Source organism: Nipponia nippon, unplaced genomic scaffold, assembly GCF_047370975.1.
Source record: "Nipponia nippon isolate SJK-2023a ecotype South Korea unplaced genomic scaffold, ASM4737097v1 scaffold_5, whole genome shotgun sequence".
NCBI lineage: Eukaryota > Metazoa > Chordata > Aves > Pelecaniformes > Threskiornithidae > Nipponia > Nipponia nippon.
Window position 1 is genome coordinate 22,331,549 of NW_028262369.1, and position 27,197 is coordinate 22,358,745.

Here is a 27,197-nt window from a genome sequence, read left to right on the forward strand (position 1 = left end):
CAACTGCCAAAATGAGGTCTCCAGCCTCAATGCACATCAAGGAGCTTCCAGAAGAGATGGCAGAATACACCTTCATTTTTGAATGTAGGTGCTGTAATTACTTTTCCATGAAACTACTGCATTGACCATGGCATTGCATTATACAACATGGATAAAATCATAGTTCGCAATACAATCAAGATACAGTCATGAATCTTTCTGCTAGTCCAAAGCTCAATATGCACAACACTCAGATATCAAAACTTGAATTAAAGCAAAACATGAAGACAAAAAAGAAACTTCACTTTCCACAGCTTACTGTTAAATGCAACTCAGTAAGGCAGAAACGTAATCCATAAGATACTGGGGATGAAACATTTGACAAACTGTAATTCTACTAATCTTTAATTGATACAAAGGAAATACAAGACCTAAGAAGAGAGGAAGCAGACAAGTCCCTGGTCTGACCTAGGGCTGAGCTTGAGTCCCTTCTCACGATGGGACTTGGGCACTTTATAAAACTTTTCCTTACAGCTATGGCAATGACTCCCGTTAAGGCAGACTCTTGCATTTCCCCTATATATTGCTGTACAGTCAACAGCTACAATTGCCAGGGTTCCCTCCTTTGCTAGATTTGCACATTTTCTTCACAGCTGTTGAGGTCTCCTCTGCACTGCAGTTCACCTAGGCACCAATGGCTGTAAGCAAGCTAGTGCTGCTTGAACCAAGCGCTGCAGAAGCACTAAGCCCAGCAGAAATCACAGATGCCTGGGAAATGCCTTGCTAGTTAGCACATGCAGCACAAGCAGTACTTAAACTGCCTTTAAATCAGTGCAGCTCAGGTATGTCGATGTGGGTGCAGTCACAAAATGGTCCACTTTAGGTGCCAAAATAGGGAGGGCAGGGTGCGGTTTCAGCCCTTTCTCTCCTGCTGCTGGCTGAGCATTTCACTTTGCTGACCGGCACACAAATAGATATTTTTGTTTGTTTTGCAAGTTAATTTTCTACGAGATCGGCTATAGCGCGGCTGACCATGAGGTGGCACTGGGAATGCGTGACCGTCCCTTCTGGCACTGGCGAGGACTCAGCCTGGCTTACCACGAGCACAAACTGCAGGATGGTCTACATGGAGTGGCCCACAGCTGTAAAAGGGGGATCAATAAGCTCTGTTCCTTGCTTTATTCCAAAAGGAACACCACTCACATCAGATTTGTGACACTTCAAGAGCTTAAAACATTCTCACGCCAGCCCTTCTTCTGGGGGAAGAGGTGCGAACTAAGCCCCTTGCTAGACTGAAATGACTCTGTCCACTGTCATAGCTGTAACATTTATTAAAATGAGGAACTGCTTTTTCAAATAGTAAGGTGATGGCATACTTCTATAGCAATACCCTCTCATTTTTGTATGCAGGAGTATTTGACAGCAGTCATTTAATACCCCCTCTAGGATTTTATTTTTCCACTTGACTGCAAATTTTCACAAACAAGAATTAAATGTATTCAGGTTTTTTTTGTCCCCCCAAATACATGATAATGCTTATGCTAAAAAACTCTCAGTTCTTATATTTCATTTTTAAACTGTGCATAACAGGCAACACAGCTATGGAAGCATGTCTTTTTCCTTTGTGATGGTTTCCAAAATTTTATATTAATGGTCCAAATCCAGCAAGATTTGGCAATGTGTAAGCATGGCAAGGCCAATGATGGTAGTTCTGGACATAAGCATCTATTAAGCTGGCCTTCTAGAGAACACCAGATTACTTAGGTCTGCATGGGGAAGGAAGATAATGCCCTGGGGGGAGCAAAGAGGAGCATTCTGCCTCCCTCTGCAGTACGGATGTCAATAGCGCAATTGCATTCAGGACCATTACATTTTTAGGAGCAGGTAAGCGTGCCCTGCTGGGAGCTAATGGATGACATCTGGAGCCAGGGAGAAATTCTCCTACCAGCTCAAATGGGCAAGGAGTGCCACGGAGAGGAGAGCTAAATTCTGTACGGTGACCAGCCGCAGGATTGTCCAGAAGCTACGTGGACAAGTGCTCTGCAACTGCAGAGAGGACACTGATGACATCTTTAGCGTCGTTGTCTTTCTACCTAGAGCAAAATACAGAAGCAGCCTCTGCCCTTTACAGCATGTTTTAAATTTGTTAAAGGGCGCTGGAAAATGCAGTCGTGGTGTGTGGGCACTTTTGGATTGTCTCTACAAAGGACTAAATGTGATGACTCAAGTGCTCTCTTCTAGCTGTCCTGCTGATCAAGACTACATTAGCAAGGCTTCTTGGCTAGGATGGGATTCCTGCTATGCTCTTTGCTACCATGGCTAATGCAAGAAGGAAAACTATCTGCCTTGAAAGAAGAGGACGTGATGCAGCTCCAAGCATTAGGTCACTGAAGGATGCACGAAGAATACTGAGTCACTCTCCCCGACCTGATTGCCACATGTGCTAATTGAGAGGAAGAGATGCCCTCAGCTAAACACAATGTCAACTCTGAATTAAAAGTTGTTGGGCAAACTATAGGCTAGGAGCCGTTAAAATGCTGTTGCCATGAGCTACAGAAGTTATTTTCACATAGACTGTAGCTCAGGTGGCAGAAAGATGGCTTTTAAAAAGATATTAATTTCTAGGAACCAACATATAAAATTTATTTATAACCCCTTACTGGAGGAAAATCTAATACAAAAGTAAAAAGACCGTGGAAGACATTCTGATACCCTCACTGGCAACTCAGATAACAGCATTATGTTTCAAGCAAAACAAAATGTTTCACTTTTTTTATTACACTCTGATTTGCTCCAGGTTACACATTAACCTGCTGCATTTGCGAAGCAATAGCACTGTGCCGTGTGGGAGTCAGCAAATTAAATTGTAAGGCTTCTCTGAAAACAGTCTTCTCACAAAGAACACAAAGAAATTAAAATAACATAAATTATTAAAGTGTTTGAGATTTTTCTGTTTTCTGTATTTTTTCAAGAAGGTATCAGTTACCACCTGAATATAAGTCTCTTTGACAGCATTTTTAATTTGGAAAGATCCTCTAAATAGTTACATATTCTTACATTAGATAGTAATTTTTATATAAAATTTAGCTTCATATGTAACAGTAAGAATACATTATTCATCTTGCTTTTTATGCGTAAGTTAAAACTATCGGGATTTGCTGTGTTTTGCCTCCCAGATTTAAGGTGGAAGCAAGAGTGGGGATGCGCTATCCCATAGCCCAGGGATTCCCCAGGCATGGGGCTGTGAGGACACCATGAAATTCCTTTGATGCAGGAAACCCCAGGAAGGCTACCTGAACGGATTAGTATGGGAGTTAATCAACTTTGGCTAGTTTTTACCAAGATTCACTCCTTCATTGCCTGCTGAAAATCTTGCACTTGACATACACCCAACCAAAATGTTTGCAACAGAGAATAACACTGGGTACAACTGAGATGGGGAATATTAGTGTGTAATACTTGTACACCGTTTACATCTGCTTTCTGTTTCGTTATCATACTTTCCTCTTTTCTCCTCTATTTTCTCTTCCTTTTCATAGTGGTCTTGTAAGAAGACTTCTTCCTAGCGGCAATATGCAGGAACTTGCAAGTGTTACAGCTAGTCTTGAGTAAGAAATCGTATTATTCCATAGCTGCAAGGTATCTACCTTTTTTCCCGAGATATCTGAGCTGGTCAATGTGCAAGAAATTACTCTAATCCATCGGGACCACAGAAATCACAGACTCACAGAACCGTTTAGGTTAGAAGGGACCTCTGGAAGAGTCTCATCCAAACCCTGCTGCAAGCAGGTCCAACTAGACCAGGCTGCTCAGAGCCTTTCCTTGTCAAATTTTGAGCATCTCCAAGGTTGGTGATCCCACACCCTCTCTGGCCCCTGTCCCAGTCAAAACATTTATACCTTACAGCAAGCCAGAATTTCCCACATTATAATTTTTGCTCTGACAAGAGGCTCTCTCTTCTCTCCACCCTCTCATCAGACATCTAGAGGCAGCAATGAGATCTCCCCTTCCTCTTCTCTCCCTAAGGCTGAACAAACCCAGTTTTCTCAGCCTCTGCCGATGTTGACGTGCTGACTACGTTACCGATAACCCAGCCTGGTATGGGCTGGCCTCCCTCACACCAAGGGCAGGCTGTTGGATCAAGCTCAACTGGTCAACCAGGACCCTCAACCCTTTTCTGCTAAGCTGCTTTCTACCTACTCAGCACCGAGCCGGGACTGTCGTATGGGGTAAACTGAGGTAACTGTGAGCATTATTACATTCCTATATTAGTTAGCCTAGATGTCTTTAATTATTTTCTTCTTCTAGTTGTTGATTAAATCTATGCTATTTTGCCTTTGCTTGGAATTTGGCTTTCATTCCAGAAATTGTTGTTGTTTTTAAAAATAATTTCACCATCAGCTCTTTATGAACAAACAACAGACTGTTAAAATATTCACTATATCATCGGAATTGATTTTAATTTGAACTGAAGCATAGGGATAATTTATGTTATCAAAACACATGCATTTTTCATGAGGAAAGTATGCATCTTGAAAACCACTGACTTTAAAAAATACTAATGGCTTAGTGACCATCCACATTACAGTTATAAAAAATACATACCCTTCAAAAATACAATAGGAAGATTTTGTTTTAAAAAATATAACTGACTCTTCTAGTACTGCCACCAGGTGTTTCCAAGAAGGATGTATGAATAATATATCAAGTATGAAGGGAAGAGGTTATTTGCCCCTTGAATATAGCAAATAATCAGGTTGACCTGAAACAATAAATTTACAAGGCTTAGCATGCAACATATCACTTATGGTGTTACCCATAGAGACATATGCTCCATGAGAAACCCCTACGCATGGATTGCAACAGTTGCCGTTAGCTCCACACCTCCCATATTCTTTGATCGCTCACTTTGATACCTGATCATCAGATGAGATCCTGATTTGGCAAACTCTGGTGAATGAATGTGTCTCAAGGTATACGATTTGTCCCATGACCCCAGGTCAAGAATATAAAAATTGGGGAAAAGTCATTTTTTCATCCTACTCTTGTAAAGCATGTGGAATTCTTTGTGATATAGATAAATATCACATATGTACAAAAAAAGAAAACAGGAGGTATATTTTCCCTCTGTATGTACTAGCAATACACTCAAATTAGATCTCTAATGCTTTTGGCCTGAATTATTAATCACTCTGAATGTAAGGAACTTAGATTAGCTCCTGCCACTGACCTGCTGTGCCTGGATAAATTCCTACTTGTTATATATTATGCACAATATTTCCTTCCTTCACCTTTCTGGAAAGTGAAGATCCACAGCAATCCTTTTTATAGAAATAAGGAACAGGAATGGAAATCTACTGCTCAATGATCCTCTTTCACTCTGGATGGAGAGCACAGACACACGCATGGACAACCATCTGCAGGCATGCAAAGGGTGGCAGCAGCTGTGGGACTGAAAGGGGTACCGGCTCTATCTAAAACTTAGGGCTATCGAACATTTGGGTGACTCAATAGTGTATCGACTTGCTCCTTAACAGATGCTGCTGCTATTCAGAACAAAATTTGAGGAAGACAGAAGATCCTCTTGAACTTAGAAAGATAAGAATTTATATTTTAGAAAACAACTATCAACTAGTCGTTGTCTAGAAATATCTCTTACTTGATATGTACACAATGAAAACTCTCTTTATGCATTTACTGTAGTATTTGTTAAAAATAAAGAAAATATCATAGAATGCTTTGGGATGGAAGGGACCTTTAAAGGCCCTCTAGTCCATCCCCCCTGCAACTGGCAAGGACATCTACAATCAGATCAGGTTGCTCAGAGCCCCATCCAGCCTGTCCTTGAACGTTTCCAAGGATGGGGCATCTACCACCTCTCTGGGCAACCTGTTCCAGTGTTTCACTACCCTCATTGTAAAAAATTTCTTCCTTATATCCAGTCTGAATCTACCCTCTTTTAGTTTAAAACCATTCCCCCTTCTCTTATCACTACTGGCCCTGCTAAAAAGTCTGTCACCATCTTTCTTATGAGCCCTCTTTAAGTATTGAAAGGCTGCAATAAGGTCTCCCCGCAGCCTTCTCTTCTCCAGGCTGAACAACTCCAGCTCTTTCAGCCTTTCCTCATAAGAGAGGTGCTCCATCCCTCTGATCATTTTTGTGGCCCTACTGGCAAACACTGTCGCAGGAGATGCTCTTCCTTCCCCTGAGTTTAATAAATTCACATGGGGCAGCTAGAGAGAGGGACTGGCAAACCCAGAATCCAGCAAATCTGCCCTCATTTGTGCATGCAAATGCATATGATTCATGTCTGAACCAATGTCAAAGAAATACATATTTATTAATCTGTTTAGAAGTATGAGTAATGACTGCTGCTAATGAGATAGGATTAGTGACATTTATCACGATGCCTTAAGAGGTGATGGGAAAACATGCAAAACTACCCAGAAACCAGGAATGTCCCAGTTACACCTACTAATTAATAAAACAGGTACATAAGCTAAGCGACGTTATACAAAAGTAATGTTCTTTTGAGGGAGAGAATTTATTTATTTAGATTTTTAAAAAACTCAATGCTTTTAAACTATAGCTGGAAAAGATGGATTGAAAAGAAGTAAATATTTCACAGGAGCAAACTTTCAGTTTATGAAATTTATTCCCTATAGCTGTAATACAACAAATTAAAACCTGAAATTCAGATCTCTAATATTACTTCTAAAAAGATGTGAAACATTTCTTCAGGAAAGAGGCATTTTGTTTTGAATAATAAATTAGAATAATACTTTTATAATTCAACATTAACGCATTTTTATTTGTAAGAACTGAACTAAACAGGCTAGGAGAAAAGAAAACCTTCAAAGAAGGTATTATTGAAACACATCCTTGATGCACATGATAACAAGTATCAGGCACAAACACTTGTCGATATGATTTCTCCCTTACACATGATAGCTCAATAACTCTTATTCATTGCTCCTGGTATTTCCTGTCCACAAACCTGCCCCATCTACCACTCACTTTTTGACAAGACCATCAGAACACAGTACACAAAAGAACAGGAATTTCTTCATAAACAGGTTTTTCCTGAATCTGCTGAACATTTCAGAATATAAAGTGTCCCCTGAAAAACGCTGGAAAATTAACATGAAACTAGTCCCTGAGGAGCATTATTAATTTTTTTTGTCACGTAACCCATGTCATACTCCACTTGCAGCAAGAATTCATTGCTAGCGTTGATGCTGCCCATTGGGGACGTGTATATATCAATGGTTTCCTCTGGGCCATTTATTCTATCAGATTTATAAAATCCATTTAAAAACTTGTGTAAACTATCCATTGTTAACAATAGTTTATACCATCAACTGAAAATCTTGAAAAGATTTACAGGCTGTCAGTTATGAGGTCTTCTATCTTTTTGGATTTCAGAGGCGAATATAAAACAGTTAAGTACACGAGATTTTATAAACAATCTGTATATGCTGTACAGTATTGCCCTGTATTTCCTGGTCTTTTTCAATTTACTGTCATAGATGGATAGCATCCTGTAATTTTTAAAATATTCTTTCTGAAGGAAGAAAAAAATAACCCTTCAACTTCCACTGAAGTGGAAGTAGCAATTGATACACTTACACATGAAAGGTTTTGCTTTGAATTAAAAAAAAAAGCTCCAGATGGGCTTCTTAGCAGCATGGGGCTTGCGGGGAGGGGGCTAGAATTAAAGCTGATTGACCTGATGGGTTGGTGTGGTATGGAGACAGAGGTGTCAAGTCTGAGGTTAGCTCTCCACCTTGCAGGGATATCTAATAACATCTTTTTCATAAAAGATGAAAGCATTTCAGCTAGAGATTAAAGACTTCAGTGAAGGCCTCAACAACAAAAAAGTATCTTTTCTACCTAACGTTTCTAATTGCAGAATTCTGCTAAACCTGATAATGGATGAATTTCATTTTTAAATAGAAAATGGGTTACTTCTTTGTATATTGCAATATTCAACCCAGACTTTTTCGTAACGGACAACATTAATATGTTTAACCTTGTAAAAAAACTGGTTTACAGGGGCAGTGCAGTTGTCACCATGAGAAATACAGTTCTGCTATATCCTAATTTGATTTAGATAGCATCAAAATTATGTTTATAACATAGAGAAAACCCAGAAATGACAACTCAGCTGCAATGCACTGACTTGCTCCTATGGCAAAGCAGCTCCACACATCCCCGAGCACAGTGCCTGCTGCGAGCGGCCTCCTCTCCCATGATGAGAAATGCTCCCACCAGTACAGTTCAAGACATGCCAGCACGAGGCATGAGGAGCACCCTGGAACACTTAATACGGTGACAGAGATCAGACCTCAGTAAACACCACGTCTACTGATCTGTAAACTAACACCCCAGGTCCTGTGAACCTCCTGTGAGAGGGAGGTAAGGAGAATTACGCCCAGCCCTTCTGCACCCAGCAAATGGAGGTGGAGGCTCTACTTGGTGGCATCCCAGCCAAAACAGGACTCAGGTTCCCACACGCAAAGCAGCAAAGGGGCCAAAGATAAAACAAACAAACAAACAAAAACCCCACCAAAACCAAAAAAACAAATTAAAAGGAGATCCAGTCATCTGCATTGGTATTGTCCTAACAGAAAACACTAAAATCTTGACCAACAGAACAAACAATTCATACCTAAACCCAAAATCTTGCACCAGCTCCTACAGCTCCAGCACAAGTTACAAGAAAGAATAATAAATAATAGCAGGACCTGGATGGCTACAGATTCTGTGAAACAATCATGTCCACACATCACCTTCCTGAAATTAAAAAGCACAAAGCTAATTCAGATGGTCATGCAATACACTGCCGGGACAAGAAGCATAACGTGCAGCCACAGGTGCCGTCTTTACTCAGTCAGGAGAGGCATTGCAGCCTGTGGGAAGAAGGCTCAGGTGATGGAAAGGGACTATCTGCACCAACTTCCAGAGGGGAGTCAGAGAAGATACTTCCCAAGGCCACCAAGAATTACATAAAAAAAAATAAAATCAGAAAGCATTAAGCAGAAAACATTGATTTGTTAAAACTGAAATACACTGAGAGAGTGACCAAGCGCTGGCCAGCTTTGCTTCTTTTGCGTCACACAAACATGTAGGATGAGTTCGCAGCTCTGGGCTGCAATGCCCTTACACCCTACAGGATTGCTCCTCTTGGTTCACTTCAGTGTCAAGTCAGACCAGGCACCAGCCTGGGAAGTTTTGGGGTGGCTCATGTCCTTCTGCACAGGGAGGACCTTCAGGCTTTTTATCCTGGAAGGGCTTTCCAAGAGCAGTGCCACAGGGCTCAAGGTTCATTAGTGCGGATGGCTGACCACCTAGGGTTCTAGCTCACACTAAATTAGGGGTACAACTAATGGTATTGAACAGGCTCCCATTACAAATACAGCATAAATAGTTCTTCATGCTTCTTTCACTTTCAAGGGACTGATTATTTCAGGATCTATTTTTTCTGTGACCCTATTCAGACTCCTTGTAGAATAAACATGAAAGAGAAACATGACGAGAGTGTCTAGTGTTACTGATAGGTCCTTCCCAAGCACCACCAGATTCGACACACAATATTGAAAAGGGTAATGTCAGTGATAAAATTATAAATTCCCAGCCTGAAGATTTTCTAGTGCTCTTTCAATTTCTTGTGGTGGGCAGAAGTTCAGTTCTCGCTGTCCTTGTTTTGATACCAGAAGGAAACAAACACATTAATATGGAGCCCATAAGTGGCAGTGTGGGCTGAGCTCCTTATCTGCAGCGACAGCCGCACAAACGAGCAGCGGGAACATCTTGCTTTCTAAGGCTGATGCCTTCACTGACTCAACGTGAACTAACTGATCAGCCGAAAGCAATCTTGTATCCCACTACAGAAAATCTTTTGGGTCATTCCCATAAACGATTTCTATACTTTCTTCTAGAAAGAAGAACCTGAAACTGTATTGTTTGACTCACTATTATTTTCTCTGGTCATCTCCAAGTACTGCACTTCATGTTCTCTGTCCCCATCACAAACTTTCTGATTTTTCTTGCTGCTGTGGTGCTGACTTTTGCCGCTCTGCGTGCAGAGCTCCAGGGGCAAATTCTGCTTTCAGCTACACGTAAGCAGCTCTTCGTTTTGATGCCAATAGTGAACTAAAACAAGGATCTGGGAAGAAAATCTCTACACAAGTCTCATCTTTCAGCTTTAAGTACCTGCCTTGTCATCCTGCCACCCCTGCCCCAGGCGACAGTATTCTGTCTCTACTAATATACATTTATTGGCAGCCCACACACTAACGTATCTTCTGTCTTCTTCTGTGCTCATCTGTACGCCCATCTTGGCTTTCATCTGTTATTACATATTCAGCTTTTTCCTGTATCATATCACTACTCCCTTCCTCTTGCTCTTATCAGATCCCTCTACTGTGCAAAGTAATTTCCGCTTGCTTTCCTAATTTCCAAAATTAAACACACAGCCAGAATATTACTGGTTATATTCTGATGACTGGTGCCGGGCATTATGTAAATATGTTAATAGCAACTTCATATTTACAACTAGATTCATCAGAATCAGTTTTCATATCGCAAGAGTTATGGATGACGGCAACTTTATGCTGCTTTCTTCTCTGAAGCCTCCACCACGTACTGTTAAAATGTCACCCAGCCTTCACCAGAGGGGCTTTCTTGTCCCCCTGTCAAGGACAGGCAGAATGAATTTTTGCTCTTGACACCTGCCTCCTGGGAAGAGGTTTGCAGAACAAAGCTTAATATTAAGCACAATTTCCCCAAGAGATCCGAGTACGACATCTGGACCAACATGTGTACAGACATTGCTGCATGTGCTGGATGGCAAAAAACTGTGACGCTCACCAGCTAGAACAAGTCTTTCAGCTAAAGCAGGGATTGACTACACAAATTCAAGTAGAAACGGCTTCAGTCGAATGACTCCAAGTTACAAAAAATGACACTTCATGATACCAGAGTCTAAAAGGCAAAAAGGGCACCCTGTAACGAGGGGGGGGAAAAAAAAAAAAAAAAAAAAATCCCTGTTTTGTCTCAACAGCCTGATTGTTTCATGATAAAAAGGAGGAGGTATGTACACTCCCGTTTATGGATGCTGGCAGGGGAATCCCCAGCAAGTTATCATCCTCGCTTTGCGTGGAGACGAGCTTAAAAAGAGTAGAAAATAATTACATACAATCTGGAAGCCTGCAATTGTTTTGTAGCTGACAAGGACATTGCATTCTTTCTTAAATGCCACTTTTCCTACCTTAATGGACTTATTTTCCTTCAGATTGACATTTTTTTGCAAGCTCTCTTCAATTAGTATGAAATTTAATTGATTAAATGTTTAACATACTATCAAGGTACTTATTTATATAACACTAAATATTTAAAATCTCTTGCATTAATGAAGGGAACCAGACCACAAAAAGACACAGTACAGAAAGCAAATGTTTTTGTGCCAGCGCAAACAGGAATAATATTGTCTTTGTGTGTATGCTGCTAGAAATAATTGAGATATAAACATAATGAACAATGCAGAGCAGAATGGGAAACAGCATCTGTCAGTAAGGTTAGCTCTGGACTACATTACGTTTGATTTTTAAAAGGGAGATATGAAAGAATCACTATATTCTAAAATTTGGAGAATGGATAAAATTGCATAAAAAAATAACCTTTTAAGAGTATTTAGCTAAGTATAAAAATCAATTTCTATGCAATATTTTCAGGGTGATTTTCAGGTTTTACAATTAAAAGGCGCTTACTTAATCAGAGGCGAGCACCATTACTTTATAAGGATACATCTGTCTCAAGTCCAATACATTGAAAGCCACGGTACAGATTCAAGTGATGCATGTGAGAACAGCTTACAGCTGGCTTCTAAAACAATCATTTAGAAATACTAATGTAGCGATAGGGTCACTGCAGGTCATTTGGAAAGAAAACTGAGGTTTTCTATGACTAGTTTGTACTAGAGGGCTTCTGGTGCCTTTGCCTGGGTACCCTGAGCTCCTAAAGAGCCAGGGGATGTGAACAGAATTAGGGTAGTCCCGTTACCCAGTTCCCTTCCCTTGACCGATGGGCCACCACTGGATACTAACTAAGCCCTTTTCAAATATGCTGATGCTGAAGCACAGAGCCACAAAATGGAAGAAACCCCAAACCCCACCTCCTTTCTAGTCCCTCTGCTAAAACTCGGGCAAACCATTTCTGTCTTCCACATTCAGTTTTTTGGAGCTTTCTGAAGACACAGGAGAGGAAAGGTTCAGACCTTGCTCAAGGTCAAGGAATCCAATGCCTTGACAGCACAAGCAACCAGAACACGCAAGCCCATTCACCTACGGACATGCAATTTAAGCTAAACTAAATTCTTCCATTTTCCAGCTTACGTTGTCAGGTCTCAATAATTCATTCTTGTCTGTTGGATTAAATAAGCTTGCTTTCTTAGCTTTGGACCTGTACCTGAGTCAGCATTTAACTCCTGCTCACTGCATAGCAGCCTAGCTTTCTCCTTTTTGTCTAACAAACTTCTCAGTATTTGTTTATATTCTTCTTGCAATTTTCTACTGCAAAGCCCCTTTTGTCAGTGTTTATTTTAACCCTACATGTTCGATTACACAAAATGTAGCTTTCTTTGGTGATGTTCCCTCTAGGAGATGGTTCCTTCTAGCACATAAAGATCTCTAACCACTGGAATGTTGCATCATTGCACAGAGAAATCCAGCAGAATAATTTTTGCAACCCACTACTTGTTTTTTGTTTTTCAGAAGTCTGCATTTTACCAGGTGTCCCCTTTCACCTCTTGCCCTACGATAACTTGATGTCAAAACTTCACACAATCCCAGGAACGGAGGAGGAGGAGGAAGGGGGGTGCAGGCTGGGAGGAGGCAGACTCAGATCCCAGAATTAACTGTCAGATAAGGCAAGCACAATTCTGCCCTCAGCTTATCCATAACGTAATGCAAAGCCCACCCCTTGAATTTACCTTTCTTGAAATGATCCTCTTAATGTGCCCTCACATGTTGGAGGCAAAAGAAATATTCCAGTAACAATGAAGCTTGTTTATATCAAGAGATCTGGATTATAAACTTCTTGAATTTAGTTTATCTGGATGACACACCTCGGTATTTGGTGACCTTACAAGTTTTTGACAGAGAAGACTCTATAAAGTATTTATCTCCTGACAAATAATATCAACCGCTAGAATACACATTAGTTAGAAAAATGAGGTATTGTTTTGAATACATTAAAAAAGGAAACGAAACTAAAGATTATTACATGAATCCAATGTGCCTATCAAAGGGCAACAAATTATTTAATCATGCTTTTCCTTGGCTCCAACATCCATGCCTGCACTTCCAATAAGCAATGTTGCCTAATAATTTCAAGAATTTCCATGAAACCCATGTTCAAAATGCAGTCTGATTATTTATAATATAATTTGCACAGAAAGTACATTTTAAACGGAAACAAACTTTTAAATATTTAGTAGTGCTAGTATCATTGGTGCATATTTTCCCCCAGGAAACAGGAAGTGTTGTCCACAGAATTCATTTAATCAAAACCTAATTAGCATTCAATAGTAATTATTTAAATTCTTAAGCATGGTTGTGTCAACAGCACAATGTCCACGTTACAGTAATTTATCAAAGTGACTTTGACAGCCATTGTATATACTAAAAAATATTTTCTATGACCAAGAAGAACCTTTAGGATGTCTGGATTTTTTTGTTTTAGATTTCTTTTTAAGTCTACAATTACAGAAGTTTTCAAAAGTCTAAGAGATGCAACCCAGATAACCCAGGACAAAGACAGGGAAAAATCTAATAGCAGAAAGGATTTTTTGCATTTAACTTGTAATAATAATCACTAGCAGCAACGTGCTATGCAGAAAATGCAGACATTCGAGAAGATTTTCCTTATCTGACAGTCCAACGCTCCCAGTCTGGCCCTGGTGCATTATACAACCTATCCCGGAGGGCAGGCTCGGGGCCGGAGGCAGCCGTGGGGGCAAGGGGCAGCGGTGGGGAAGAGGGGGCAGCTGCAGAGATGCCCCCGCCTTGTGTGACGGCGTTCAGCTCTCCTCTCCATTTCTCAACTGGGTAAAAGATTGTTTTCATCCTACTTATTTTGAGACTAGTTAACAGAGAAGTCAGGTGAATATCTTGAAGAAAAATGCAGCCCTGTATTTTTCAAATGTAATGACACCTTACCTTTTTACATTTCTCGTACACAGCATTTCTTCCACTGCTGAATCTCATTATCCAGCAGAAGCCTGGCTATTTCTCTTTTTTTTTTTTTTGCATTTTCCCCTTCTCTGTGTTTTATGCTAAATATTTTTAGATTGCCATGAAATTCCAGTAATTCACATCTAGATGACACACGGAATTTCTCATAAAGAAAGGTGCTAGATATACATTCACATTTTTATTATAAAGCTTAAAATCTCCACTTGCACTGGAAGAGCATAAATATTACATATGGCTGTTGAATTTGTAAACCTATACAAACAACTGGAAAAATATATTCAAGCAATACTTTATAGCAAGAGACGTCACAAACTACTTGTGCTACTGAAACCAGCTATTTGTAAAAAATCTGACACAGAACTAAGTATCTTATGCCTTTAATTACATCATTTGTAATGAAGGCTCAACTATGTATAAGCATAGGATGACATTATTTTTTAAATTATAGCTCTTAGTACACATAAAAAATGTTTATACTGGATCACTATCTTTACATATAACCCCCTTTTCTTATATTTTATGAGTGAATATAGTACTTATGAGAAAGCAGCAGGGTGGAATAGATAAATGATAAGCCCTACACCCTTTGCAGGATTGTGCTAACGCACAGTAAGCCCAAATAGCGTCGTCGTTTCATTCAATCTGTGGAGCAAGCTGTCATTGTTTTCTGGTGTGGTACAAACTTACTGTTAAAGAAAATCCCTGCTCGGAGAAACTTATACTTATTAGTGATAACAGAAGGTGCAACTCTAGCAAAACCAACCTCCCCAGCACTGGGATCACGGAGCTGCCTTTGCCCACCTTTACAACCGGTCAGCCTCTTCTACCTCCTCATCTGGAACAGTCTGACCAAGATAGTTTTCCAGTTGGGAACGTGAAAACTGCAGGACGTTACAGTAATAAGAACTTCCATATTTTCTCACTTTAGCACACAGTTTACATTAAATCTCATTATCTGTCCACTGAAACTTGAGTGAGCACTGAGGAAGAACGACACTTGTTTAGCACACCGCTCCACAGTCGTTTGGGATCAGCTATCAATTAATACCCTGATGAGGCTCTAGCTTCATGTCATGTTCGTTAGGCTTAAGAAAAGAACCCCTGACCACGTAACTCAGAGCTGCCTCAATGAAAACATTCGCTCTGTACCCAACGAACCATGTGTCCCCTCAGAGGATGCTGACACATCTCCAGTTACAATGACACTTCTCCATCCCTTTCAGTGGACCAGGCAATTGACATCCCATAAGAACAGATTTGCTCACTGAATGTTTTATGTCAAGTAAATAGAATATCCATTACAACAGAAAAGTCCTCTCCAATTCAGTTAGCAAAGAGATGGAGCAGCTGAGTGATTGTGGTCACTGGTAGGCACCTCTCCCATTGCATTAAGCAGTATGTATTATAACAAACGGGAGAACGCAGGCAAACAATATGCTTTATATTTCATTTACTGAAGAGCAGAGACTACGACTATTGTATCAACAAGTTTAGTAACAGCAATACTGATCTCTTCATTCAGGGATGCTTTCCCCACAGGGAAAAGGAAAAGAATAAGATTTTCTTAACATCTGGGGGGAGGGGGGCCCACACCAACAAAGGATAAAATTACATAATCTGCTTGTTTATCAGATCACCCTTCAAGTTCTTCTCCTTTTTGTCTTTCTTTGCCACCTATTTTAAAATCCCATCTCCACAGTGCTAAGACCTATTTCCGTAAGCTGAGCTCCAGATTAGGAGAGGAGGTGTATGTAAACCATGCTGGATGAGCTGCTACCAAACCCACACCTTTACCCACAGCACGGTAAACCTGCATGGGAGTGACTGTTTCACAACAGAAAGTGCCAGAAAGTTCCAGCACTGGCAAAAACTGACTTACAAAAAAATGTAAAAAGAAAATACAAGCAGCTAAAGATACACAGAATACAGCTTGATGAAACTGCTCTTTGCTTAAAGAAATAAATATTGCCATTAGAGGTTTGAGCATCAAAACCATTTACGAAACAATGAAGAACCCCATTCTCATTTCACTTCACTAGAGGAATTTAAAAAGTGACTAAAAAAATCTCCAGCTACTTAAGCGTTGCATATTCTCAAGATGAGTAACTATATATTTTATATTAGAAGGAGGAGTCCAACTTCAGCTCTTACTAAACAAGCTACTACTTGACAGGAGTGACCACTTGGCAAAAATGTTCAGACTCACTTTGGTGCCAAACCCAAAACACAAGGAACTCAAGTCACCGCAGCCACCGGGAAGAATACGATCAACTTCTGCTAGAAAGAAGGTGTGCTTCTCAGTGATGAAGTATTTGAATTCCATTTTGTATGTGAACTGGATACGAATGCTCACCTGGGTCTAACAGCAGGAGCTGGAATGACCAACAACTAACGTTACAAAGCATTACTGAACGCTGAACTCCCTGTGCCACTCAAAGTAATAACAGGTTAGTTATTCCTTTGTTAATCCATTAACACAAAACCCTCCTAAATGCTAACTTTCGGAAGCAAATGGCCTATTCTGTTGACCTGTTTTTCATTAACAACAATACATTGATACATTTCAGCTTTTTAGTATGAAAAAATGCTATGCAAATGACGCAAGTCCTCTTTTTTAAAAAAGGTCTATTTCAGAGATTTTCTTTCGATAAAAAGAAAATGAATGATATTAAAACACAGTATTGATTACATAAGCAATTTTAATTAAAACTACTTAAAAAGTGATTTTAAACTGGTCTAGAAGCTTGTTCAAGGGAAAGAAACAATAGTTATTTTCTTAAGAAAAAAAAATAGCTCTAAAGGTCCATGTTTCCATAGAGACAACCTCTATCCTTTTGTGCTTACTAATCTATCTTGGTCGATCAATACTTTATGGTAATTGTTTCCATGGTAATTGCAACTGTAATAATCCCTTTTCAGTATACGTATAAAAGCAAAACTAAAACAACTTGGGAAACACAGGCTGTGTCTGCAACAGTGACAGCAGAACACACTCCTTTGTCTTGACAAAAAGAATTTAAATATTTGCGCTTAATTAACCCAGCTGGAGTTCACAGTTTAGGTGAAGTTTTGTAGGGAATCTGAGGATTAGGGTGCAAAATCAGTTCTGCCCAGTGCTGGGCTCAATCCGATGCAGCCAAGTTCAGCATGCCAAGAAAAATAAACTAGAGAAGCCTTTGGGGCTGATTTCCCATGGCATGAAGGAACAGCACGAGGCTCTGGGCATCACTGCTACCCTTCAGCGCTCCTTTCTTATCCTGGCACCCTGCTGATGTGGACATGGACAAGAACAAGGCCAGTCCAGAACACCATGGACAGAAGAAACGGCAAAGAACGAACCATTAGTGACAAAATAAATAATCACAGAGTTGGGGGGAGGAAGGTTTTATTTCCACACTCTACCCACATCTAACCTGATCATCCAGGGAACATGCAGAAATGCTGGGTATCACCCACGAGGCATGGCAGAGAACAGCCCCGAGTCCTTTATTTTAGTCATTAACTTCCAGAAATCATCATTTAAATGTTCACTATCATTCAACAAAAACAAACAACAAAGCGACAATGCAAACTTCATCTTCACATGGGTCAGTATTTCAGCTCCAGTTAACAGCGAAAAGGCCCTCCAACATAGCCACATAAAGTTAGGAAATTATCTTCTGGTTTTACATTTTTCATCCTGGCCTCGACTTTCTGTTCTGTCCATTAAAAAATGGAGCTATGAATTTTACTGCCTTTTTGCAAAGAAAGAGATGTCACTCCCAAAGCAGTATTTCCACACACTTAAACCTCAAAGCAGTAGGGCAAAGGTAACATCAGGTAAAACAAATTTCATCAACATAAAGATTAGCAATTAGCAGCTAGCTAAAAAGGAAATTACCTAGAATACTTAAGGAAAATACTCCCCCTGAATTAGGACCAATTTAGCAATTTCTGATAGCTTTCCATGTGAACCAAGGAGAGCAACAGTATAGAAATTAATTATGTTGATTATGTACTTGATTACAGTGGATTAAAAAGCCTTATACAAGTGCTGTTCCCATGGCAGTGTGAACTGTGTCAGTGCTTGCTTGTTTCACAAACCTCTGCCATAAAAATGCAGCAGCTCTGAAACTCCAGATTGGCTGGATCCTTCTCTACAAACAAAGAAACCGGTCAAATTTATTTTCTGGTTAAAACATCCAGAAAAATGGAAGAAGATGTGGCACTTGGCTGAGCTCACTGCTTTCGCTGTGCATCAGGTCCACTATATTTATACAAGCAAAACCAGAATATAAAGCAGTCACTAGCCAAAGTTTACGTTTGTTAGCATGTGTTGGCTCATCTGCATTCGCAACGCCAACAGCTCTGAAAAGAGCTCAGCCTGTTGCTGTTAGGGAAGGATGGCACACAAACCTGAGCCTAAAAAGTACATTTTAATTTTTTTTTTAAATTATGGAATAAAGAAAAAGAAAAAACAAAGCATACTTGGTGGGGAAAAGAGTAGAAAGGATCTATTTGTTTATGTAATATCCTACATCACACAAAATTCCCCAAACTATTCCAGAGGTTTAAACCCTACGCTAACCTGAGCTTGCACCAGGGATTACCTGGTGGCATCACCGGTGGCATCACCAGCTCTCAGTTGTCAGCCAGAGTGCAGAGGGACAGGAGGAAACACTCAGACAGCATTCATGTCCCCTCTGAACCACAAACCGTGCACAAATCACAGGCTGGCTATCTCTGACTAAAGCATGTTAGAAGAAAGTCAATAATACATCTGTATGAGCCAAACGAGCCTCCAGTACCACCTCTCCAAGTGTTGGTAGGTAGGTCCAAGGATACGTTTGACCTGATACATCAAGCAGGGAGCCAGTTGCTTTGCATTTTACATCACTTTAAAATGATGATGAATGTTTTAAATCAATAGCTAATCTGTAAAAATGCAAAGGCAAGGGAAACTTCAAGGGAAAAAAATCCTGAAGGCACACAAAAGGCTAATTCTGCTTTAACAACAGGTCGCCTACTTCAACAATGAAGTTACCAAGGAACCCCTGAAGACAAGGAGCTGTCAAGTCCAATACATCAGCCAGCACTGTGTTACGGTGTAGCCTGCTGTAAGGGCTGACCCTTTTGAACCCTTCCTGCAATGTGCAGAACACAACATTCAGACCAAAAAAAAAAAAATGTGGGCAGGAGGAAAATTGTAAACCATTTTTGTGACTAGCTTCATGCACATTTTATGAGCCCTTCTCTTGAGACAATATACTAAAAATGGCACACAATTTGTCTTCTCAATTGCTTCTGTGATTGAGAGACATTTTTCTGAAACAGTTGCAACCTGGTTGTGGGACAGGGTGGAAATATTTGAGTCGTCTGCGAGTTCAGTATTTTATATGTTATATATATACACACACACATATTTATATGCATATACATAGATATATATTTTTATATACATATATATACACACTTCTATTAAAAAGTACCTACCTACTTACTAGCCTATAACTCTACTGACTTCTTTGGGAAGGAACTCTTTATCACACAGGCGCAAAGGAGGAGACTACCAAGCCCCGTGGCTGGCAATTAGAAACTTTTCCATAAACGTAGGGAGTTTGTAAAAATGCTAAATATATAAAAGCAATGAAAACACATATTTCACATATATTACGAAAACACAGAATCTGTATTTAACCCAGTATTTTCTGGTACTTGAATTATTTATGGCAAAGCTCATTTGAAAAGTAACTTAAAAACTCTAGGAATTAGAATAAAACATTGAAGTTTAGTTCTTTTAGTGCCTATGGGTCAGAATACAGACAGTGTGTGAATCCTTAAAAATAAAGGTTTGAAGGTTAAATATATAAAAAGCACCATTAAAACACCATGGCAATACTACCGTGGTATTTCCTATCTTTGGAATGGATAGTGCACTAAAGGAGTTGTATTTTACCCTGCTAAAGGCCTGATCCTGCTTCCACTGATGACAAATGGACTTCTGTCATTGACCTTAATGACAGCAAAATTGTCCCTTAAATGTTTAACAGACCCCTCTGTGTTATAGGGCTAAACAAACATGCAGGTGTCCTTCGCTGGTATCATTTAATTCTAAAATCAAATTCTTTAATTCTGCATTCTTAAAATCTAAATTAAAACTAACTCTTCTGCATTATTTATTTTTAATGAAAAGTTCATTTTAAAAGCTTTAAAGAAAGTCAGAAGTTTCTGCATCAAACCCAGTAAAGGGAAGCAAAAAACTGGAAACTTTTAGATGGCAAGCACTATTTCTTTGATGAGAAGAGTCGGGACCCCACTACAGAAGAGAAAGGAGACAGCACAGGGGGGTGGAGAGGCAACTTCGCTGTGTGCAACCTGTCATCCAAAGGGGACTTTTTTTTGAAAGGTGAAGCCAGTAAAAAACTACAGCTATGAATAACAAATAAAAATACCCAATGGGTCTGTTTCGTAACAAAAAAATACTTGGTATAGCTGTACGATTCACTCCACTTTGAAATGCAATAAAAATAGCACAGTGTGATAGTTTTGTAACCATGCTGGAAGCCTTCAGTTGTTCCATTTTTACAAATTTATACAATCATGTTACACGTAAAACGCCAGTCAAGAAATGGTATGGTTTTTTATCTTAAATTGGTGATTTAAGAGGGAAGATGTCCTGTAAAACTCAACTTCAGTGACGGAGAATCTACCACAGCAAGCTATTTCAGTACGCCCTGTTTTATATTAACATTATCTCATTCAGGTTCAATTAGACAGATGTTCCCCATGCTTTTTTTACTGAGAACCCTAATTATTTTGGCCCCAATTTGATAGGCCTAAACAATATTAAAAAACAACCAAATTCTGAACTATATATGCTTGTCTTCCTAAAGTTCTCATTATTAAAGTGCATTTCTCTTCCTCCTCCTCCTCAGGTAGCAGATGGAGTAGTACAAATCACACCGACATATCCTTGGGAAATAATTTGAATAAATATAGCTCATTTTTAAAGCTGTATATACCAGAAATATGAGGAGAAATACTGACAGCCATGCAGCAGTGAAAACGTAATTTAAGAATTTATGACAAATAGCATCATATGCAAATATAATAATAATAATAATAATAAATACTTTTCTTATCCCAGCAGAAAATCAGCCTTTGTGTGAAAATGGTCAGCATGATAATAGTGCATCATGTAGAGTAAGGTGAAGATGACTGACTTTGCTGCCATGCCTCAAGGCATGGGAAATGCTCAATATCCTAAAATATACATTATATTTTAGTGAAGAGTTTGTCCTAGCTGAAAACCTAGACTGGAAATACACAACATTGATAGAAAATAAGAGAAACCTCAAACCCAAGATGTTTATCTAAAAGCTAAATATGAAGAACTGCTATCTTTATTAAATACAGTAGCTAATCTAGTTATAACTAGACAATGTCGGCAGCTCAGAAAACTCTTGAGGTTTAGGCTTTCTTCCCATGCTGATGACCAAGAAGTCATCAAGGCATTTCTGCCATTTTACGTCCTGCTGCTCAACACAAGGACCTCAAGCACGTTCAAGTTGCACCGAAGATGTTCCTTACTCTAACAGCCTCCTGCCAGGTTGCAACAGGACTAGAAGTAATTGCTTAGGACAATAATAGAGAATACAAATGCCAGGATGCATTAGGCCAACTCACAGAACAGAATCAAGGCAGCAGCCACTTATTTTGCTCTTCAGAAAGTTGCTTGGTGAGCTCATTCTCCCGTCTTGTCCTCCTGCTTCCTCCTTGTGGTTCACCCTGCATACCACCTTCAGGATCTTGCAGAATGTGAGGGAGTTGATGGAAAACTCATCAGCGATTTCTAGCGAAGATAATTTATGGATAGAGGAAACTTTGATCCGAGGACACAGAACAAGAGCACTGGCAGTGCCTTTGATGCAGATGATCAGTCATTTTTGGCAATGCTGTCTTGGTCGTCCTCTTAGTTAAGGGATTTACCTTTCTTCTCAGGTTGAAATGTCTTTTGCCAAATAAAATTTTGATTCCTTTTATGTCAGTCATTTTGTGTTGAATACATTGACTCAAGTCTTTGTTGTGGGTGTTGCCAGGAGTGAAAAGTTTTTCTAGATCTCCTTCCTTTGAAGAATGTTTCAATATTAAGTATTAGTAAGCTGAAGATGAAGATGAGTCAGACCATCACTCAATGAAGAGGCAGCAAGAAGGATTTTGAACTATTGGAGACACTATGGAAGCCCTCAAGTGCACTGGAAAAAACTTACTCAACTGCTTCTTTCAGCTGGGAGAATCACATCTGCAGCCGCCTCATGGAACATGGTATATAACTCCTTTACGATTTATTGGATTTTCTTAACATACGTTCAGTGCTTAAAAGAGAGCATCCAAGTCATTACACAACCCTGCACATTTAATACAAAAGTGATATCCAGTTTCTAGACTTGAAAAGCCCACAGGAATTAAAAGAAATCTTAATTTCTCTAGAATTTCTGCTGAATTTATTCCCTGAAGTCAAGTAAAATTTTCCTCAGCTTCTCTGAGTAGTACAAAAAAAGTCTGAAAATTATTCAGAACTTGTAGGTCATTTTTAACACTAGAGACAAAAATGCTTAACATCAGCTTTACTATATGACAATTTATTTAAAGCAGGAAAGAGTTCTATTAATAATATTTAACTATGAATATAGTTTTTGAAAAGGAGGTCAAATGTCCAAAATAGCAATTAATCTTCCTGTTCATTGATTTTGTTAACTATCAGTAAACTTTCAATTTTCATGGGGAAAGAAAACATTCCTTGCAAGAGGGTTGCATATCCTGCAAATCTCCAGGGAGGTAATGTCAGCCTGGAAGCACACCTGGAATTCCCTTGTAATTATTTACCTTTCTTTCTCTTGCCTTGCTGCATATGACCTCCTGTCAAACAACTCCATTACAAATGAAGGATTTACTTTTCTAGCATTACAAATGTGATGATTCCCTTATAATCTCATTCTTTTATCATACCACTCCAGGGGAAACTGAAACAGAACTGACAGGTCTCAGTATAAACAAAAAAAAACCCCAAAAATTTCAATTGTGAGTGTAACAAACGAATACACCAACACACACGAAAGCCCTCAGGTGCAATCTCTGTACTTTCTGTTAGACTCTCCCAGGTGGAAAATACCACTACCATGGCATAGAGGTGGCCAGGGAAGAAGAGGGGGAGCGTGCCTACAGCCCTGCTCTGCCTTGACAGGCGAGGGCAGCGCCTGCAGAGCACAATGCTCCACTTTCTCACGAGCAGAGGGATTCCACATGGGTCTCTCTTGCATGGCGTAACTCAGAGAGGACCATGCCTTCGGATGCTCTTTTGGAGCTTAGTGTTTCTACCCCCTTCCCAGCTTTTAGACACAAAACCGTACAGAAAACCTGCTGCAGTATATAACATTAACACGATGGGGAAAGAGGAGGTACGTCAGGCCAGCAGCGCCCAAGCCCGGTGCAGGCAGCTGCAGCCGGTGCCGGCGCGTGACGTCAGCCCCGCTGACCCCCTGCCCTGCTTTGTCTCCCTCCTTCCTCACTCCTCCTCCAGCCTCCATCCCTTTTGTCCTTCCCCTCAACGCATTTCCCTCTTCACTGGCATTACTTCATCCCTTTCTTTTACCCTTTAGGCTGTTTTTACATCTGCTGCCCTGCCTTCCCCAGTGTTTTTATTTACAGGTTCGCTCTGGGTTCAACATGGCCATAAAAATCACTTTAATAGCATTTCCAGCGCACTAATGCTTCTCCATTACAGCACAGCCAGCTCTGGCTTTCATCAGTTTTATTCAGTTGAGGGTAGGACCAACTAAGCGCAAGGCTGTTGAATCAGCAGAGTTGCCGCTCAAAGCAATGCTGAGAAGAAACCTGTCTGGTCCCCATCCCACCACCCTCCTCTCCCACCAGCCCTCTGCAAGCACCAGGCAGCACTCGGAGGAGCCTGCTCACGCCTGCAATGCACAATGTTTCTTGGCAAGTAAAAGAATCCCCTTTCTGAAAACTAAAATGATTCCTCAAAGCCTGTGGACTGGTTTGCAATTCCAATCTTAATTCTTAGTGTGTTTTTAAAAAGCCAGAAAGTAGCTGAGAGTGGATAGTTAATCTAAATGTAAATGAACAGTATGCATATGGTATCACTCTGCTAAGGACCCTCGTACGGAAAAGCGGAGCCGTTTCAGCTTTGTTCCACAAATGTTCCAACTGCTATTTTCACGGGATGACGTCCTTAGTGTCATGGTTACAACAATGCTGCATAAAGCATCGCTCTCGCCTCTCCCCGCTGATATAACAGCTCGCTGGGAACAGCTGAGCCGCCGCCACCTCCCTTCCCGCCCTGTGCCAGCTGGGGCTGACCCCCTGCTCGCGGGGCGTACACCCCCATCCAGGTGGCTCGGAGGGATGCTACGAGAAGTGCGGGGGTCTGCAGCCAGTTGTTTTAACGGCATAGGCAGGAACTGAAGGTAAATTGGCACCAAACACTGCTGCTCAGTACAGGATTATTTAACAACAGGATGTACTGGTACACAACCCTCATTTCCTCGTTATATTTTAATGGTCTTTGTTTATTAAAAAAGTTAGTCAGCACTTGCGAAGGCTCCGTAGCTGACTCCGAGCTGTGCTTATTATGTAATTTTTCAAAGTCCCTATTTCATGCAACAAAGAACAAGCAAGCAATATTCCCAGCTGTACGGACACTTGGTAATCTCGGTAACGTTTAGGAGAGGTCTTTGAACCTTTTTTCTTGAGAGGTGTAATTTAAGCCTGTTCTACATACTATTTTTCCCCATCTACAAACACAGAGCAACTAATTTTTCATCTCGCCAAAACATTACCAAGCTTAATGACCAAATAATGGATTTCAAGTACAGATAAGTAAACCTTATTCAGGCAGAAATCTCATCAGCTGGGCTTCAGAGTATTTTTTCCCCACAATATTTGCTTATATCTCAACTCTGTTATATGCAATTTTAAATTTTAATTTGAATTTCAAAAAAATGTCCCCTTTTCTGTTACCTGTTAGTCCTTCCTGAGAAGAAGATTACTCTGGTCAATCTTTTTCTTATTATGCAATTTTCTCATTTTTAACATTACCGAATACTACTGTAATTTCACTATTACCTGTTTTCAAATCAGAATTGAACAAGAGGTTGGTTTGGGGTGGGTTGTTTTTTGGGGTTATTTTTGTGTTAATGACTCCCACCTGTGTCTTTCATGGTAGAAGGCAATAATTAAATTGCAGAATTTCAAACATTTTCTTGACATAATGGTTGCTTTCCCATTATCAGACTACCATTTTCCCCTCCACCACTGTTCTTAAAATGACGAGCAACTGACAGCCATTAAATGTCAGTGCAGAAAACTGGCAGATCGATGGCGAATGACTTGTGACTGAATATACTTCAGTAAGTCTGGCCACCCCCTCTGACACAGTATCAACATAGTTAAAAGCAATTATTTTTCAAATAGGTTTGAAAAGTGCAAAACCCACACCAGTTTGTTTTCTGCTGGCTTTTGCCTTTTCCCCCCTTCATTTGTTTTTTTTAATCAATCAGCTGAATGCCTGGCACACGTTTGTGTTCAAAGATGCTCATTCTTTAGCATGATAGCCCAAAGAAAAACAGCCCAAAGAAAAACCCCTCAATTTCTGTTAAAATCTGCTTGCATTTCAGATAGCCACCAGAACCCGACATACTTGAAGTACATCATGAGATCCTTTGAGGCCTACTGAATTATGGGTGCAAGGTGGGCAAGGACAGCCTCGCTGGAGGGAGCAGGTTCCAATAACAGCAAGACTGGCTCACCTGGTCATTGTTGCAATGCTGCTGGGCTTTGCTCCTACCTGCAAATACGATTAATGAAATACACAGGTATATTTACTTGACTTGAAAGTTTTCCAAGATTTTTTTAATAACTTTTTTCTTTCTTGATTCCCTCTCATGTTTTCTTTATCAGTAAATCAGTGTATGCATTGAGGAAAGTAAGACTGTCTATTAAAATAAAACCAAGAGGAGTGAGATTCACTGAAGACAAAATATCCTAACATTGCTACAGCATCCACATTCCTCACTCTAAACCTTAGCAGTTACTACAAAAACATATTTTAAGGTTCCAGCAGGATCAGATACTATGCAAGGAGAATACCTGCCAGAAATTAATGCTGTTAGGTACCATCTACTGATTTCTGATGATTAAAGAGGAGTAACTCCTGCTGCTTTCAGTGTTTGAATAACTTCTGGCATTTCACAAAGTGACTTGAAAGTCCGAGCACGCAAACACAAACTGCAAGACAGAATGGAAATTTCCACCTGAAGAAATACTTCTAAAAAAAAAAATTATTTTATTGAAAGGCATTTATTTTGCTTTATTAGCCTCTGCTGATTCCAGTCCCCCAACAAGAAGGATGTTTTCTCTGTATGCACTACCCACCTTGGCATAACTCAACAGAGAATGCAGTGTTTATTTCTTACAGCATTTGCATCTTAACAATACCTGGGTGCTGGCACCTCATTTAGTGTGGGTATAACCACAGAACACAGAAAAGGCACAGGAATCCAAACTTTTAGCGTGCCTCTCACTGCTTATTTGACCCTACTCTATCCTCTTTTCTTATTTTAGCCAAGTTTCAGTAACTTTCCCTTGTAACTTCTCACTAAACTTTCACTGTCCCAAAGTACCTCAGACTTCTCTGGTTTATTTGCAGCTGCAGACTTCAACACTACCTGCCTCCGTTGTGATCATGGTGTCCACATTCTCCCTTCACAGTAACAATGGCAGCCTTAATTTCTTTGTCAGGATTTGCAGAATTTAAAGCCATTCAAGTTTTAATTTAAATGTCTCATAAAACTATTCTAAAGCCTGAGGGAGGCGAAAAGAACAGGAAGAATACTGGTTCAATTTAAACATCAAAAAGGCACAAAACGTATATATTTAAAGGTCAAAACTCCCAGTGCTCTCTCT

General features: G+C 40.0%; 1 protein-coding gene across 2 annotated transcripts in view; it reads right to left on the bottom strand.

Annotated features, from left to right (window-relative positions):
* The window catches only part of PDE4B (phosphodiesterase 4B), a 221,018-nt gene that overhangs the window by 117,014 nt on the left and 76,807 nt on the right, over window positions 1-27,197 (bottom strand). The window lies entirely within an intron of this gene.